The sequence below is a fragment of the Apteryx mantelli genome, chromosome 1 (assembly GCF_036417845.1).
Source record: "Apteryx mantelli isolate bAptMan1 chromosome 1, bAptMan1.hap1, whole genome shotgun sequence".
In the NCBI taxonomy this organism is placed as follows: Eukaryota; Metazoa; Chordata; class Aves; order Apterygiformes; family Apterygidae; genus Apteryx; species Apteryx mantelli.
In genome coordinates, this window is record NC_089978.1 from 210,725,207 (window position 1) to 210,743,512 (window position 18,306).

The 18,306-nt window shown below is 37.2% G+C and overlaps 1 protein-coding gene and 1 long non-coding RNA gene across 7 annotated transcripts in view; one reads left to right on the top strand and one right to left on the bottom strand.

The window, feature by feature from the left end:
• Positions 1–3,601: 3,601 nt before the first annotated feature.
• LOC106485668 (uncharacterized) lies at positions 3,602–8,168 on the bottom strand. The gene is made up of 3 exons (XR_001292755.2): positions 8,090–8,168; positions 6,723–6,871; positions 3,602–4,030 (listed from the first exon to the last, which is right to left on the bottom strand). It is a non-coding gene; the product is annotated as an uncharacterized lncRNA (long non-coding RNA).
• CD36 (CD36 molecule (CD36 blood group)) overlaps positions 6,881–18,306 on the top strand; it is a 40,192-nt gene continuing 28,766 nt past the window's right edge. For 3 of the 6 annotated variants that reach the window (XM_067316836.1, XM_067316831.1, XM_067316835.1), the window contains exon 1: positions 6,881–7,427. The gene's annotated coding sequence lies outside the window, so the exon portion shown is untranslated. Of the gene's footprint in view, positions 7,428–8,507; positions 8,583–16,213; positions 16,297–18,306 lie in introns of those variants that run through there. The other 3 variants (XM_067316834.1, XM_067316833.1, XM_067316832.1) reach the window with 3 other exon arrangements.

Here is an 18,306-nt window from a genome sequence, read left to right on the forward strand (position 1 = left end):
TTCCACATCATAGTCGTTTTTGAAAATTGTTGGTCTATTTGCTGTCTAGTCCCTTGAGGCTGTTCAGATAGTACTTCTTAAGCCTTGTTCTCCCTTGTTAACATCAGAGTTTCCTTTACCCTTTTACATACTCTTTGGAGTTGAAATTTGCCTCCCAGCTTTCCTACAATTAGGTATTGTTTATACGTGCTTGGAACAAAATGATTAAAAATGAAAACAGAAGCCAAGTATCTTTGGGCTACTGGCCTCTGAACAGTCACTCTTGGCACGTGTTTAAGTATGACTTGTGCAATGTCAAGATCTGTCTCAATCCCAGTATGTTTCTTGCTCTTGACCTCTTGCTTTCTGGCATCGCATTGGCTGCTAGTCTTCCCACAATTACTGCCAGATCCATTAGAGACCCAAAGTGCAAGTGTAGTTCCAAGTCTTCACAAAGTGCAAGAAGCTTTCTTGTGACATTTTGTTCAGTATCTTCCCCATTTAACAAGGATCAGTGTCCATTACAGCTGCCTCGTAGGGCAGAAAGTCTTTGAGCACAAGAAATAGACATTTCCATTCTTCATACTGGAGCCTCTGCCTGTTGACCCTGATAACAATGCAAGTATTCGAGGATTTCGAACAAAAATTGTCATGTGGACCTCTCATTAATTATAATGTCTGCATATTCTGTAAAGGAAAAGTTCCTTAAGTTGTTTAAGCTTGCAAACTATGAAACAAAAGAATGTTTATTCAAGATTTAAATAGAGTCAAATTCTTAATGCTGGTCAATCCACAGAGGAATACTGCCTCAAGGAAACAAGAATAGTGCAGGCACCTTTTATATTATCTTCTTAAAGGAGCCTATATTTTAGAAATATAACAACCAGATCCACGAAGCTCATAGCTTGTATATACAAGCTTAAAAGGTAAAAGCTACAAATAGTAAACTCACATATTGAGACAATAATGGTATCATCTTATGATATACCTGTGGCCTGGTTTTTAAAGGAATGTATTCCACATGGCTTCCTTTGTTTAGAGAATGTCTTCTACTGAGTTTAGCTTCAGACCCAAAAGTGGGGGAGGTGGGTGTGAGCCCATGAATTCAGAAAATTACAATACAATGTGCTATGAAAAATTTAGTTTTCTTGAATTTCCAACATTATACTGTCATTTTGGGCAGAAAAAAAGAAAAGTTCCAGTTCTTTGGGGTAGCAACCTGTTACCTGAATTATGAAATCATGGCTTCTTTTGTCTAGCACTGTATATTACTTGTGCTTGCTAAAGTAAAGAGCAGCTGCTTGTCAGAACCTTTGTAAAGCCTGTGGTTTTGCTTGCTGCACCTTCATATGCATTTGCATATGAAGTTATATATTGTAAATCAAGAACTCCCAGAAAGAGATGTTTTAAAAAAGGGCATGCTGGGGCATGCTGGAAAGTCAACACTCGTTCAAAGGACATAAAGCATTCTCAACTTTACTTTTCCATCAGAGGGGCGTGACAGATATGGCACTTGTGTTTGGGAAATACAATTGAGAGGCCAAAGAGATGAAAGATATTTGATATCTACTCAGATGAAAAACAAATGTTAAGAATCCTTCCAGTAGGAGATGAGCTTAGCGCTGTGAGAGTCCTGCTGGAGAAACTCCAGGTGACTCTGATGGGCAAGGTTATAGGCTATATGGATAAAAAACTGACAGATAGTCTTTCTACTTCTCTTTTAAGACATTTTAGAGAACTATCTGCCTGATAAACTAGATCTGATATTTATATTTATGATGGTTCAAACAACTTGTATTTGCCAAAATTGAAATAATCTAAACCATTAACTTTATTTTTCACTATACAGACCTCCACTACGTAAACAAACTAGACACTTCCAGTTCTGTAAGTAGCTAGCAATTCTGTATTTGAAAAGCTTTGAGCAATGTTAATATCTTAGTTTTGGGAAACATAGTAATTCCAACTAAAAGGGATCTGTTTTTCAAAGGACAGCTAGCAATCTTCCTAAATCAGATATCTTGATGGAAGGGATCCAGAATCATTTGTGACTTCTGAAAATAACCTTTTTTGGATTCTCATACGGTAGAATATTGCAGTGTCTGGCTTACAGAAATAAAGCAGACATGCTGGTTTCATTCATGCTGAGATTTTATGGAAATGCATGAAAATAAATGGGCTTCATCACTGAAAAATTGAATAAACCCACAGAACTTCTTGGGCCCGATTTTCCACTTCCTTATACATGTGTAACTTCATCACTTCTCAGATGTAAATTCTTTTGAATTCTTGTGAGTGGCCACTTAGTCTGGCTCCTCTTTCTGGATCACTCCAGATATTTCCAGATTCAAATGGAGAAGAGGACAATCACTGTCACCAATTCTGGGCTTGTAGGCAGCAAGTCTAGGCAACTGGCCTAGCAAAAATTCCTACTCTGACATTTCCTTTTTGAGGCATGGGAGTTTCCAGTCTCGCTGCCTAGCCTCGGTAGCCACTGCCAGCTCTTCCAATTTCCCTGTAGGTTCTGTGGTGATTCACTGAGAACTCTCAATTATCTGAGTAAATACGTCAGGGATGAGTTGTAGTTGAAAAAAGAACTACATCACTTTGCAATTTCTAAATTCAGAGTACTCTGAATTCTTGAACACGTAGAGAAAACAGTGACACTATGATGTATGAATGTGAATAGTAACACTATGAATGAATTATGAATTTCTGGTTATATTTATATTCATGAAATTTGAGACTGTCAGGCCCTGTCTTAATAAAAAGCTGGCAGACCACTTCTGAGGCCTCTGAATTTTAACAGATCCTATGAACGTCCATCTCTCATGTCAGGGTATGAGCCACTGAACTGTTCAGGAGCTATTTTGCTCCTGATTTTTCATGAAAGCTAAAATAAAAAAAAAGTCTTAATATCTTTTTGGTTTGTCTGAAGTGTCAACTACACACGCAATGTGCAACAAAGACAAGCTTAGTGCTGCTATATAAATGGTTGCTGAACACAAATGCAACGTACTGGCATATGTTACATCTTTTGGTGTTATTAGAGATGCCATACAGCAACACATAGACATTAAATATTTATCAATATAATACTTCTTCATAAATATCACTTAGCATTGCATAATTTCTCTAGATCAACATGTTCTTGCTAAACCTTTAGTTAACTGGCATTTGCTCTATAGAAACGTACCTATTCTGAATACTGTATTGTTTATTTTATATCATATAACCAGATGTTTACATGACCAAGAAGTCTGTAATATCAGCTCAAACCAAAGGACTATTAAAAACAGAGAACAGGATGAAACACCTATTTTAATAAAAAAACTTAATATCAAGCTAATCAGTATCTTAATATATAATTAATTAAAAGCAATAATTATTTAATTGCCATGGTGTCTCACCTAAGTGCCCCTAAAATCATTAAAAAAAAAAAAAAGCCCTGGCTGGGATTCCATCAGCAGTCAACTAAGCTTAATCAGAACACAGTAAGCATAGCAGTGTTTAATGAGTTTTAATTATTTATTAATGAAAATATGGTGAGATAAAGAGTATAAGAAAAAATGAGATTAAAATTCTTAATAAATCAGAATAGGGAAATTTCATGTTGCCATTATTTAATAAAAAAGTTATATGAGCTTTTTCAAATGTGATGAAATTCATCCTGAATAAAACTGGAGAACAATGCCCATAGGCTATTTAAATTCAAGTTACATTGTTCTATCAAGTTTCGCTAACTGCAACCCCTTTTTCAGGCTGAAATTCTCCCCATAGCAAGTAAGACTAAGAACCAAATAAGTCCCAATTAAAAAATGAGGATAGGATCAGGTCAGATAAAGCATACTTGTTTTATTTGTTGCTGCTGCCTTCAAATGCCTCATGAAGTTGAATACAAGTTATTCCTGAAATCCTGAAAATCTTTCAAGATCTTTGGACTGCATCTTCATATCCATTTTTGGGAGGTGTTATGTAGAATATCCTTTCTTCTTTGCGTAGGAAAAAAGGAGAAAATTCATCTCATATGGGGAAATATTTTGAGATAAACCTGTTCAGAGGAATAGGCAGACATGTCAGGTTGCTCATGGAAACTACTCTTAATTTATCATCTACTAAGGATGAGAGGACTTATGCCCTAGAAAGGCCTATCCTTCTCTGTAGACTATGAAGAAATTCTAGATAGCCATTCAGATGTCTACAATATTGACAACAAAAGGTGAAAAAATGAATCCTACCCAGAATGGCAGGTCATTTATTTCCACGGCACTAAAGATTTTTCAGAAAAATTTGCTGAGGTCTGCTGCATCATTTTTTAAACTAAGATATGTTAATTTTTAGTCCTGGAAAATTTTACTGAAGTTCACACACAGGAAAAAATACACTAGCTCAGTTCTGCTAGGATGCTTGAGGGCTGCACATCACCTTCCTGACAGGGAACAACAAGAGTGCAAAGATTTCCTACAATAAAGTAGAAGACATCACATATTAGGACCTTGCTGTGATGTTGGCAAAATGTATTCATACTCTGCATCCTGATTAGCGTTTGCCATTTCAGTATGTCTATACTACCTTATCTAATCCTCTTTCTTGGTATAGTAGCTAGGGACAGGTTTACACTGGATTTTGATCCTTAGAGTTGTAGGATCCAATCAAGATACCTTTTCAGGTGATCCAGAAAGATCTGGAAGAGGAATTAGGTGATGTATATATTACATTTGCATTGGGACTATACACTGGAAGTTGGAATTGTCCGGTCTGCATAGCACATGCCTCGTGCATATTATGAATTACACATGAAGTATCAAAATAGTACTTAGCCAAAGCATTGCTCTCAAAATGGGAATCTATTCATGGAAGAATTTCATCATAAGGAAAGCAAGGTTACAAAGAAATACAGTAGCCACATTAAAGAAGGCTGTAGCACCTCAGAAAGGACATTTTAAGCAATACATGAAGTTTGGCAACATGCCAAAGAACCAAGTCTATATTACTGCCCCATTCTTCAGGTGAGGAATCTGACTGGTATGAAAAGTGTAGCTTGGCTAAGGTTATGTGGGGAATCATAGCACAATTTCAAAGGTCTGTATAGGCACAAACGCTCCTAGTCACATGTGTTTCGGTGTGATACATACACCACAGTTTCCGAGGAAACGGTGGTATTTCCTCAGGGTGTTTGCATGCTGGAAAATGGCAATAGGCAAGGTTGCAAGAGGCAAGAGACCTCAACTACACACAAAGACTCAGGAGACATGCTTTGACTTTGAAGCAGGGCACCTGCATGCGTGTTCATACATACATGCAAGCATGTATAAACACTTAAATATTTGTTGGGTCAAAAATGGAATATTATTTCCCCTAAGAAGGAGAGTCTTTGTATTTTGCTTGGGCATGGGAATGTAAATTATCTGCAGGAAAATATGTTCTCATGTCTACTGTCAAAGAAAAGACAAGACCCTCTCAAGCCTCACCAATTCATGAGGCAACATAAGCCTGTCATGCCAAGATAAAGATTTTCATTACATGCTCATGAAGAATCAAAATACTAAGATCTGCTGCCTCCAAATAACAAAGAAGTTGTATTTTACTAGGATTTTTATAAGCGTAATGGATGAGAGCTGTCTGCCAGGAAAGTTATTATTATTATGAGAGTACATAAGAAATCATCTCCACAGCAGCTGTTTCTGTCTGTTATAAAGAATTCTTACAGATTACATGGATATGTGTAGAGACACTCATCAGGTATGTGTACATTAGAACTACAGACACATTAAAACCAGAGACAGAGGGCAGTAAGCAAATTTGATAACTATAAACTGATAGATATCCATGCAGTTTGATCACGATACTGGCAGGCTTCCATGAGCACGTGGACTTTAAAAATGCAATCTTTTGTAAAATCTAGAATTTATATTGTTAAAACTGTTCTCACAGAACTTAAAGTACAGTGGAAAGGAATCTCCCTGTTGCATTAAGGTGAAAAGCTGAGTCGAGAATTTCAGTCTACACTTCCAAGACTTTTAAAGGAACTGTTCTGATATGGTCAAAATTTAACTGCCGGGAGAAGGTGGACACACAGTATGATAGCAAGGTTTTAGGGAAAGGAGATGAAGTCTATGTTAGAATTTGGCAGCTGAGAAAAGGAATTACGAAAGAAAGACTGAAGAAAAACTAGCTAGAAAGCCACTAACACACTAACAGAGCGTAGAGCGACATGGAAGAACTGGTTGCAGAAGCTGAAGGGAACAAGCATTTATGTAACCCTGTAACGCTGTGGTTGTTATTACCCAGAAAGGCTTGGGAGTGTCTTGCTGAATCATCTCCAATACCATTTTGGGAATCTGATAAGTGACGATTGTTACTTTTTGCCTAAACAGAGAAGCCTGAGTATAATTAGGCAGGAGGTGTGCATGCCACCACAAACATGCCTGGGGCGCTTCGTGTTGTAATGGCACGTTTACAATTCTGTAATCTTTATCCTGTGTAATTTTAAAGACTGTTTTTAAATGCTAAACACTAAAGAGTACTCTGACTTCCCAAAGCATAAGAAAGAGGTGAAGGATCCATCCCATTTCCTTTCTAGCTGTTGTGGGATGGAAAGAATGGCACTGTTTTTAGTAGCCCAGCTTTTGCACTCCTCCACTGACGTGGTCTGTCTCTGTTCAGAGAAGTCTGAGCTGTTCACCGACTCGCCGTGGATTCTCTCTCAGGTCTGTTGCAGGTGAATGGAGGATGTGACTTACTTTTCATGCTTACTTGCTTCTTTTGTATATGGGTTAAGCTCTTCAACAATCATTTTATTAGGAGTAGGAGGACTTCAAAAAGTGTTGAATGACAGCTGGGCAGGGAAAAGATAATGGGCAGGGACACCATGAGCTTTCCTGTTCTGAGGCTTTAGAAAGGAAAACAAACAAGGACACATTACTGGATTAAAGTTCCCACCTTAAATCATTATTTATAATTATCCTGTTCAGCTAAGTGTACCAAAGAGCACTGATAAATCTGGCTTTCAGTTTCAATCAGCTTTTTGATTAAGGTTATGTACCAGGACTTCAGATAGAAGGAGAGAAAGGGAAGTAGGGGAGAAAAGAAAAAAAGTGACATAGGACATCTAAGCGATAATGGCAGGAAACGAGGAGAGAATTGATGTACAGCCATAAATTCTGGGAGAGGGGAAAAAGAACTAGAGGCTAAGTTGATGGGGGAGGAGACAGATCAGAGGAGGCTTAACGGAGGAGTGACTGCAGAGATGACAGGGTGGAAAGTGGAACAGATATATGGAGTGCTGGAGGAGGGAGGAGAGTCTGAAAACATCTTTAGTAAGGAAACAGGAGTAAAAGGAAGCACATGTAGAAAGGAAGGCAGAAGGGAAGTCTGGCAACAGGCTGAAGGCTGCAGCTGCAAAAGCCACGCAGGAAGCAATCAACAGAACTTCAAGCAGACCAAAGGTAGAACAACAGCATTTATACAAATGGATAGGTCAGAAAATATCCAGATGAATGGAAATTTCTGGAATATTTTTGTTCCTCTCCTCTCCTCTCCTTTCCCTTGTCCTTTCCCTGTCCTTTCATTTTCTGACTAGCTTTAGAGATGGGGAGACTTCAAACAAAGCAAGGCAAAGAAGCTTATGACATTGGATGTCTCCTGAACTGGTACATGTGGGAAGTAGCTTTATAGCTCCTACCACACTGACTCACCTTGGGGTCCTGTTAACCCCCTCTGGGACAGCTTTTATCTTAATGATGAAAGGCCTTGGTAGACAGGCTGCTCACCACTGATATTTGCTGTAACTGTCTGGGAGGACTTGCCCTAACCTGCTGTTTAAATGCAAAATTAATAGTTGCTTAACAGTTCATCACTGCTATTATAAATGGATCTAGCAAGGACCCCAAAACAGGCAGAGAGAATAAATAGCTCTAACATTTGACTTAAATCGTCTCTTAGCCAACAAAGTTCTGAACCAAACTGCGGAAATCAGTAGAAAGTGTCCTATGAATTTGAGCAGCTGTAAATACATCTGTGATCCTTTATTCTAATCTGTCTCTGTGCTTTCTATAAATAAGTATAATAAGCCCAAATCCAAAGGCTTAGTATGAAACTTCTTACCTACCTTCCAGGGTGTTGTGAGAATTAGCTAGGATTAGATGATGCTTGCAAAGAGCTCTTGCAAAGAGCAAAGTCATTCCATGTTGTTCCCCTGGATTGGCAACAGGGACCTGCTACATTGCCTCCGAGGGCTGGGCTGCAGCAGTGGGTAAAGAGACCAGAGGCAGAGGCTGGTGTTGAAAGGATTTCTCAGAGCTGTCCTTCTTGCACAGCATAAGTGTGAAAGACTATTATCTTTGGCTCAGGGTTCTTAAAATTCCATATCACTTAAGACAGCTTAGCTACCAAGGAGTTTAAAAGGTCTCTGCAACTTGTTTTTTCTCTTTGTGGCTGATGAAAGATCAATGGACTCGGAGAGGACTGGGCAGCTGGGGTTGCTATAGGGTTGCTACAGCAACTTGATTTCTCTGTGAATAAGGAGCTAACTTAGCAGGCTCTTCTGCAACTCTCCAGTTGTTGGTGGCAAGAGTAGTGAGAGCAGTTCTTCCTCCATAGAGGTATGTGACCCTTCTCCTGCACTAAATGCAGTTTCTCAGCGCACAGCTGGACATTTTATTAGCTCCATGTGAAGATACTATTGCATTATATTGCTAGGAATATGTCCTTACTGTTAGAATTATTGAAAGCAAAGGCAGATGCCATTCAGCCTCTATTTCATGTCTGTTTGTAACTCTAAGAAGAGCCCATTTACTAAAATTTAGGAAGAGTAAATATATTGCTAATCAAATTATTTCACTTGCATGTTAATATACAGCTAACATGTCACTGTACATTACAATAAAAGATTAATATATTTACATTTTTAAACTGCCTCTAACATAAGTATATATAATCATTTGTTATATCATATATATAAAAGTCTGAATAATTACCATATATAAAAGTCTATAATATAGAGGGTTATAGAAATATGAAAATAAATATGTATAAGAGAAATATGAAGTGTATAGATGATTATACAATGTATATGTTATAGATGCATGTATAGATGTGTTATACTTATAAATGAAATTTTGAAAATGTTGAAGTAGTTATTATAGTAAAAGCATGCATATATGTGCATTTTTGTGTAGATTTAAAATTATAATTCATGTCCAATAAAGATGCTGATGTAAAATATGTAAAATTCCTTTTGATATAGTAGTCCTGAGTTCAACAAAGTAAATACAGTATAGTCATGCCAATTCTATTAACTTGTGTTATTTTACTTATCTGATTCTCTTTAACAACTGATATAAATACTATGATATTAACACAGTGATTTTTTTTAACTTGGTAAAAATATCCTATTTGTATCAAAGGTGTAGGATGCAGTTGCTTAGTTTGGGAGATGTTTTTCTGCCCTCAAGTGATATTTCAGAAGTACTTTTTTATGGGCACAGCCAGGAAAATGGTCAGCAAGGAAGGTTTTTTTTCAGTTAAATTATTATATTTCAGAACAACTTGGTGTGTAACTGATAGTTATATGCATATTTCTGTAATATGGTTTCATCTGAAAGAAGAAAGCCACATCTTAGAATGAGAAAATTACATAATCTGAGAAGTTCAGGATCTATGTTAGCTGCCTGTTTCATTTACTGCTAGTGCACAGAAATCAGCAGTAGGACTTTTTCTGCTGGTCTGTTCTTTGTAGTTGTTAAAGTTTCTTAATATCCAATAATTCTCCACATATTTTCTTAATCTCCAGGACTTTAGCTGCTGCCAAGATATCTTTTGTAGCAAAGGTGATTTTATGTATTCAGACTTTTCTTTTTGTGATCTGGGTTTTATATTTTGGCTGTAAAAATTAAGTAACTTTTCAAGAAAGAAAAATATAAAATATAAAATTTCCTTTTTCATCATGCTTACAAGTACTGCCCATTAGTACTTACAATAAAGCAGAGGAAAAGCATCCTTCCTATAATAAAATGGTTTAAGTTTTTGTCTAATACTGTAGTTTAAATTAAGCCTTGCTCAGCAGATCCATAGGGAAAGGTTACGAAAGGTGAAAAACTCCATGGTGGTCTGAGCACATTTGCTTGACACAGTCTGAGTATTGTTTCCTCTCTCAGATCGGTAGGCAAATCCCACACTGTACCTCCGCTGCCAGCTGGAAGGAAAATCTGGTTTTCTGACTCTCTCTCCATTGGCTCTGTGTTGTGGTGTTGTATTTTCAAGATTCCTCCTCAAGGGAGAATGCTTAATCAGGAATTGCTTTGGCCTGTACTAATTCTCCAGATGATTTTCTATGTTGTCCTCTCATTTTGTAGAAAATGTATGTCTCCCTGGCAGAGTGCTGGATATCCTGATACTATCCAAATGACTGATTGTCATCCTCAAAGTGGGGCAGGGGACTTGTCCCAGGACTTGGGATTGGTTGGGTAAAACTTTCCTCTTGTGCTGACCTGATGAAAAACAGGTTTTTCTGGCAGTAGGCTCTGATTAGGCTTTAATGCCTGGTGTTTGAGTCTGAGCTGAAGTTCTGGGCAAGGTCTGCATGTTGCTCAGACCAAGAATGTCTCTCCAGACATGGAACATGTCTACTAAATGCAGTTTCTCAGCATGCGGCTGGACATTGCATTAGCTCCATGTGAGAGAAGAAAAGGGTGTCCATTATTTTACAGGTCTCCATCTCTTGAGAAGTCACCAAAAAGTTGACCAGTTCCAAAGCCTACTTCTTTGTTCATTTGAAAAATCACTGTAAATATGTTGTTACTTATTACACAAACAAAATCATGGTATAGGTGGCAGGCAGAAGCTAACATAAGGACTACGCAGTCATTCATCAAAGCCACTGCCACTGTCCGTTTGGGATGATTCATTAAGGTGACTATTTCTCTACCAGCTATTGCACCAGTGAAGGAGTTTCTAGTTACTCCATTATTCTGTGACTTCTGAGCCAAGCAGCAGAGTTTTGCAAGAAGTGGAATATATCCAACTGGGGACAAGATTTATTAAATTTCTCTTGACTTTCATAAGAAATCTGCTTTCAAAATTTTTCTCTTCTACCACTGCAGCCTCCTCTCTATGCCCTCTTTCGGTTTCCGCGAGAAAAGTCTAGCATTAGCATCGTGACCCAGTCCTTTAGGTAACAGATTTTTACAGCTCTGTTCTCCCTCAGACTCCCTCAGAAGACTGAGTTATTATATCACAGTTTCTGTACTGGGCTCAATACTACGAGGTTCCTTTGTCTCTATGTTCTGAAAGACTCTCACTTGACCTATAACCATTGTAGCCGAAGAGTCAGTTTGCTTGGTTCCCTTCACTTTTATGCTTTCTTCACCTAATTCACCTGCTAAAATTACTTGAAAACAAATTTTAAAAGCAATTTTGGGAACTGCGAAAAGCAGCAGTGTTTGCATGCCATTTGCAGTGAAGAAGAGCTCAAAATCAATTTTTCTAGGGAAAGAAATGAACAGAAGCAGCTGCTGGATCTTCCGTCACCCATTTTGCCTATAAAGGACCTAGCTACAGTTTACGGACAAACTCATCACCGGCAGGAGCCAAGTATATCACACTGTTTCCACTGTACTGCTGCCAAGTTAGCTTGAGCCAATGGTATTTTAGGATGTTTTCCATATCAGCAGGAACACACACTGAGAATCACAAGGTACAGCACCTTAGCTCCTCACACTTCACAAAACCGGGACAGCTACAGTTAGGAGTCCTTAGTAGGTAGTAAAGGAGCTACAGCCCTTACATGGTGGGTAATCTGATGAAAGCAAAGTATCTCACACCCGTTTGGAATGAGTCTTCCAAGCTATTGTGATGGGGGATCACGTATTACATGCATGTTTGTGAGGATTTTTCTTTAGGTAGCTGAAGACTGGTTGATGTTAGTGTTTGAAGTATGCCACTGGAAAGCCATGAAGTCCAACACATCTGCAGCAATAGTCTGGGATGTGATGGGGCAAAAAATGATACAACATCTCTGCAATCTTTGTCCATGCTCTCCATTAAGGTCAGGTGGTACATACTTTGAATTTTTCTCTTTACATTTGCCAGTTGCTTCATAATTTGTTTGCATTTAGCAGAACCTTGTAGAACAGTCGTGATATTGATACACTGATGAGGGGAGGAGCTGACTTCTCCTCCTGGGGACTTTGCGTGGAATTGTTCTAGCATTAACCAGTTAAAAGATAGATGTCTAACTTAAGCAAATCATTTAGGTCCTTTTTAGTTAAGGGAGAGATGTCAATACCTCCAAAGGATATGATAAATCCTTTCCTAAGGTAAGCATTTAAGGTAAATGGGATGAATCCCTGGAAATTCTTATATCTCTCCGCTGAGAGGAGAGGAAACCAATTTAGCTTCCTTAGGCCAGATGCCTACTTTTTACCTGGATAAAGTTATTTGCAACAAATATTTGTAGATAACTTTAACCAAGAAAAGAGTCATTGCTATGAAACTACCTCCTTCTTTTCAATTAGCTTCTTAGAGGTGAGAAATTGCAACCAAAAATGAAACAACTAAAATATTTTTGTATTTCTTTCTTTTAAAGAGAAGTGACTATGCCTGTCATATACCTCTGTTCTCTCCTGTGGCTTTTGGTAAATGAGACGGTATAAAATACCAATCACAGTGAGAGTAATTGAGTCAAAAAGGGTGAACATATCACTTAGAAATAATTGTTATTAATTCTGTATTATTATTTTTATTATTTTGGTATTATATAATCAAGTGCTTTGTAGACAGTACCTAAAGGTAGGCAACGTTTACTCTAGAGAAGACTCCTACATAATAGAGATGAAATAAATGGTTGAGGCTGGTGTGAGTGGAAAGCTCACATGTTACTTCTCATTTATTTTGTGATGGGGTGATACACAGAAGGTTTCCATCTCCATAGGAAATCAAGCTATCTTTCATAAATACAAAAATTCACTCCCTATAAAGGAACACCTCATGGTATCTCAGATAAATGCAGAGGGGAAGAACTGCCATCCAGCTGGTGCTATATTGCACATTTTCTCCTGTAGGTGATTCACCCTCCTTATTCTCTTCCTCCGTAGAACTAAGCGCACATGACAGAACATGAAAGTGTTGAGCTTATTTGGGGACAAGGAGTGATTTGTTCTTATTTTTCTTTCTTGTGAATGCTTTAAATCTTTCACTACTGAGCAAAATATAACCCTTCTTGTGGGACTTAATCACTGTGGAGAAGCCAAAGAGGACTGTGGTAGCATGACAATTTGGGGGATGGAGTGCAGAAGCCACATTATATGGTGCTGATAGGAGAGGCAGGATAGACAATAAATCTGTGCCTTTATTCACCATAGAAAGGAGGTAAACATAATCCCTCACACTTTTATTTTAAAATAGGAAGAGTACTTGAAAAATTATAGAAAGTCACTTTCTGAATGCTCAGAATATTAACCATTACATCATCTGACCCAGCTCTTGACAGTTTCTCTAATGACTGAAAGGCTTTTGTTGTTGCTGTTGTTTTTAGTGTCCCTCGAAAAATTCATAGAGGGTGAAAATGCATAAATAGAAGTTTTTGGAGTGTTCTAACCTGCTGGCTCAGCTCAGCCACATCTGACAAAAGGATTAATGTTAAGATTAGTTTTTATAGTTTCATAATAGGCAGGCAAAGAAAGACCCTGTAACTGCCATGACTGTTCTATGACATGGTAATACTAATTCATGTCTTACTGTATGTTAAAGAATTTACAGGAGAGAAAGCTTATGTGGGCATCTCTTAAAATTTAAATTATGCAAACCATTACCATATCTCATCTCCCCTGAGGGAAGGGATCTTGACTTAAAAAAATTGGGGTGGAGGGGCATTGAGTTTTTGGGAATCTCATGGCATACATAAAGACAATACAACTCATCATTAACTCCCTCTGTGTTGTGAAAGCACCTCTAGGAGAGTGATTTCCAAAAGGCCCCAGTATAAGATGCCTAGAAAAATCAGGAATCACATTCATCTTGTCAGAATTCTCCTCCAGTAGTTTGTTTATTTCAGGAAATGCATGTGGAGTTCATGTGAGGTTAACATGTATCTTGCTCTACTTCCTGTGATTTTCTGCGTCTTCAACAACCACCTGAGTGTCATTTACACTATTTCTCTTTCTTGGCCATTTCTCTTTGTGGCTGTAGATTGTGTTGTCACACCACTGTGGACTCTGCGGAAGAACATAACTGTTTGGGTTTTTTTGCCATCACTCTATCACTGTGTGTCTCTCTGTGTCTCTCCTACAACCTCTGAACTCTGATATTACCCAGCAAACACAAAAGCATGAAGCTCAAAAACAATTAAGCACTTATGCTTTTTTAATGAAATAGAGAAATGACTGATACCCAGAAGTGCACAGCTTCTCCCTTAGATTCAAATCCTTTTAGCTGGTTTCTGTGGTTGCACCCGTCAGTCCTCATTTCACCACCAAGCAACAATCTCTGCCAACAGAGATTTTTGCCTATAAGTGATAATAGAATGTTATATTACAAAATTAGCCAGCCCAGTTCTTCATGTATATGTAGCAATCAAAGCTTCACTGTGTCTGCTGTAATGTCTTGCCATTTACATTTTAGGGTTTAGGGTTTCATCAAGTAGATCTTCCCCTCCCTCATGAATATTGCATATTTAATTCCACACACTGCAGATGGTGAAAATGAGCATGCTAGAGAAGATTTTCACAGGCAGGTGTGAATAACTGGAATTACTTCCTTTTAGAAGAGGCAAGTCAGTAGTGAAGAAAGAAGTGTGGCTTGAGAGGAAAGCTGGAGGAGTCCTAACAAGATGTTCCTCATGAGAGCATCATACAAGGAGATGTCTGATAGAAATAACTAATGACAATATGCATAAAAATAGTGCATGAAAACCATAGTATGGAGGACTTCTTCCTTCAGCAGTTAAACTTCACTCTTTAATCAGAGACCTCTGTATGTATTTATTGCATTTTTCAAGTATATGAAACTGAAGCTAGCCAGGGTCCACAACTATCCCTGGCAGCAAGGCTTGTACAAGGACTGTCCTACAAGTTGCTTTCAAAGAACTGGGTCACTTTCACTCTTGCTTTCGCTATTAGAAGACAAAACATCAACTTCGTTAATCTTTGTCCATCACGGATTTACTTAGCAGAAGTAGATTAAAAGAACGTAGCTCCTTCCATAACATCTTAACTTTCAAATAGGACAATGTCAAAAACGGAACATTAAACAATCAGTCAAAACACATTGCAAATAATGAACATGGGGATCACAATCTGCCTCCAATATTATACCATGAAAGTCTGGACTGAAGAAACTTCTAGGAATATTTTTGCCTGTTATACACAAACCACTTATAAATCATTTCCTTTCGGTGCTGCCAGAAGTAGCTGTTCAAACAATCCATTAATGTGATTCACACAGAGGTGAGGATGTATCTTAAAAATATTTCAGCAAAAATTCACTGAACTAATCACTGTTAGTTATTAGTAGACACTGTGCTGAGGTGACAGTCTGGTCTACATAAGCGTCAGTGTAAAACTAACTGATCTTTAGTTACATTAAGAGAAAGAAGTGTATGGAATTAAGTTCATTGAACTTACAGTAAATGAGGAAAAGCACTTCATGAGGAAGTGTTGTAACCCAAATTGTGGAAAAAAATCTCTTTTAAACATTTTTCTGACATTTCCTGATTTTTATTACTTGAAAACACACTATCATGATGATTAAAGTGCAAAGGTGTTTATCCTGTGTTTTGACAGACAATGTCTGCAACAGTAAGGCATTATTTATATAGCAAGGCATGCTATGTGTCAAAGAATATTTTAAAATGTTCTCTATTTTAAACGAGCTGTTAGGAACTGGCTAGTCAGAACTTGCCAATCTGAGCAGTTTTAAAGCAAATGGATTATGAGAAGAAATGGAACCAAAGGAACCAAATTAGTGAGTTAGTTACCCTTTTGTCTCCTTGACCTTTGACTCACTTGGATCAAAATTTGACAAAGATTGCAGCTGCTAAGTATATTACCACGAGACGTAGGTAGCGGCTTTTAGTCAGACTGTAAAAATAGACCCCCCCCCCCCGGCCCCACCCCAAGCACCAATACAGCTTAACTTTTTCTTCTGGCAAAAAGATAAACAGGGAACTGACGTCTCTTGGAATATATAAGTGCCTCTCTCAGGGTGGAGAGGATGTGTGCTTGGTGGGGAGATTTAGCTGCTTGTCTGCTCGTAACTTGATGCAAGTCATGTGTTAAGTACTTGTACACTGAGCTGAAAAGTCAGTTGCCCTTATTCAAGGTGAGTCATATGATACAACATTTAAAATGAGATGATTTTCCTCCAAAATACTGTTAAATTCCATTGGTGGAAAAATCTTGAAAGTATTTATTTGTAATATAAAATAAAATGACAGGATTTTGCAAAGCTCTGTTTGCAAAACGCAGTTAAATTGTATATGTATTAGTGAAATGCTTCTTTATTACATTAGTAATGGCATTCTATGTGCAGTATTGCTGGCTTTCCCAGTTGCACTCTGTCTTTTGATATTTAATGTTCTTGAAACTACAGTTCCTGGAAGCATGTGAATTTGTAAGAAAGGCATCTTTTTTAAGTGATAGCCTTTACTGTTGCAGATAAAAAGCTTGAAACTATAATTCTGAAATACCTCAAAGATTAGAAAAAAGAAGACCCTCTTCACTGAAAATATATCTCCTAATAACTTCATGATTTTTAATCCCACCTTCTAACCTTGGAGAAACTGACATTATGTTTTAACAAACACTATATTTTGTAGTTGAAATTCTAATGGGAATTTTCAAAATCCATTTTAATTTTAACTATACACACTGCTTCTTCCCGATTTAGTTTTCTCTTATTTGGGACAGCAAACCAGAATCTCTGGCAGAATTAAACTGACAAAAAGTGTTTAAAAATGATTATTAGAGCTGGAGAAATCATCAAGAAAATTCAGATACTATTTTTTTTTGTAAGGGCTGATTTAAATTGACATGTACAAAAATATAAGTTAATTAGGGAAGAAAAGGTTTAATAATATTTTGCATCTTTCCTCCTATTCTGTTGCTTATAAATTGCATTTATGTCTTTTCAGAGATTTGAATGGACTGTTAAAATTCTAACAAGCACTAAAAAATAAAAAAATAAAGTATATAAATGGGCTGAATATTGTTATTAATCCTGTGGACAAGTCTAAATTTAAATGATGTCATAATCTCATATATTATATCTTATTTTGTTATAGTACATTCTATTCTTCCTAGTATAAATAATTATTGCTTGAATATGAATTCCCTCATGCAAGTACATTCTTACTGGTAATTAGTACTTTAATCTTCACATTTTATATTCAGTTGTAATAGATAAGTATAGCTTATTGACTTCAATGAGTGTTATCTTGTGAGACAGTGCTTTTCATTGCTGTTGTGTAATGGATAATTTGAATTTCATAAACTGGGATATGTCTAGACTGTTATTGCATTGTGTTTGGTGGGAGAAGGGTGAATATTTTACAGTTTACAAAAGATTGGAATAGGCATGAGTTATTAGCAACAAGTTTGTTTCTAGCTGTTTATTGCTAGCGATCATGAGGGGCATCTAATCTGCCTAACACAAAAATCCATTGGAACAGCTTGTAGAAACTTAAATGGAAATATATTTCATTGGAATGTGTATTTATGTTGAATTTGAAAGCTTCAGCACATAAGCCAAGAAATATAGTCTGACAATGCTTAAAAGCCCTCTTTAAACAATCATGGAAAAAATTTTCAATTCAAAATTTTCAATTTTGAAATGTGTATTGCCATGCTTTAAAAAAATCTTCTAGGATAGACAGATTTTTCTGTTTATGTCTAAATTTGAAAAAGGTCACACTAGGAAAAAATCAACCCCAAATTTGTACTTCCTAGAATTTCCTTTCATTGAGAAGTCCTACCCCTCCTTAGATTTGTGCCAATGTGTAACAGCAGTCAGATTTAAAAATCCTCTGATCACTTAGAGAGTGAGTTGCACAGCACTGTTACACTCCTTATGCTTTTGTCAAACTAAACATGCTGATCTGAACGCATCTACAAAGATATGAGAGTTTGTCCCAGTGACTGTCACTTAAAAACTCATCAGATATAATCTGAATTTCCAACTTGAGTTTGCTTTGAAATTTTGCCATTGGCCATGTTACGTATTCATCCAATACATTAAAGAGCCTTTAGTAACTTAGAATTTTTATCATTCAGTCAAGTCACTTTTCAATTTTCCTTTTGAAAAGGGCAATAAGTTGCATGAAAAGTTGGGAAA